The sequence below is a fragment of the Dreissena polymorpha genome, chromosome 10 (assembly GCF_020536995.1).
Source record: "Dreissena polymorpha isolate Duluth1 chromosome 10, UMN_Dpol_1.0, whole genome shotgun sequence".
In the NCBI taxonomy this organism is placed as follows: domain Eukaryota; kingdom Metazoa; phylum Mollusca; class Bivalvia; order Myida; family Dreissenidae; genus Dreissena; species Dreissena polymorpha.
The window spans coordinates 16,350,574-16,351,280 of NC_068364.1; the positions used below are offsets into that span (position 1 = coordinate 16,350,574).

At 36.9% G+C, this 707-nt stretch overlaps 1 long non-coding RNA gene across 1 annotated transcript in view; it reads right to left on the reverse strand.

Annotated features, from left to right (window-relative positions):
* LOC127848602 (uncharacterized) overlaps nucleotides 1–503 on the reverse strand; it is a 6,225-nt gene extending 5,722 nt beyond the window's left edge. Inside the window, exons 1-2 of the long non-coding RNA XR_008034595.1 lie at nucleotides 271–503; nucleotides 1–97 (exon numbers count right to left, since the gene is read on the reverse strand). The exon at nucleotides 1–97 is cut by the window's left edge and continues 60 nt beyond it. This is a non-coding gene — a long non-coding RNA (uncharacterized LOC127848602). The remainder of the gene's footprint in view (nucleotides 98–270) is intronic.
* Between the last annotated feature and the right edge of the window lie 204 nt (nucleotides 504–707).

Below are 707 nucleotides of genomic sequence, written 5' to 3' on the forward strand. Positions count from 1 at the left end.
TTTTCGTAGTAAAACATATACCGGGTACCCGACGTCGTAGCGAAACGAAGTACGCTTATACCTCGTCAGCCCCCAGTGGTTATTATGGCCGACTTGGCTGTATTTAAAAAAGTATGTGAACTGTTAATTTTCAGAAAATGACGTGAAATCTTATTGCCACTTAATATAAGCCCAAATTATTATGATTAAACTTTGGTTATATAAATAACATATACATGCTGTCTTTGTAATCCATGTAAAGTATCAAATAGTCAATAATCTCATAGTTACATTCGAGGTATATTTCTTTTAATCCGACTATATGTCTGAACACCGCAGGTTAATGTTAGAACACGAACGAACGACAAAACGAAAGAAAGACGGTTTTTCCTTATTTTCATTTCAAATTCCTCTCATAACGGAGTTGTCGTTCGTTTGGGTCAGCTTCAAAACTGATAGCGGTTGCCAACCTGACAGGTTAATTGTAACCACTCAGTTCAGTGTTTGGAAGGAAGTTTAGTTTGCTATAAATATGTCAGCTTTCATATTGTACAGTGTCCAAAATTTAGTGCTTCAGTGAAGCGTTAACAAATGTCACATTGAATCACGCGACGATGTGTAAACAATCGTATTGAAAATGGTTTATACAGAAGGATGGATGGATGGATTGATGGATGGATGGACGGACGAGTGGATAGATAGATGGATGGATGGATGTGTGGATAAAT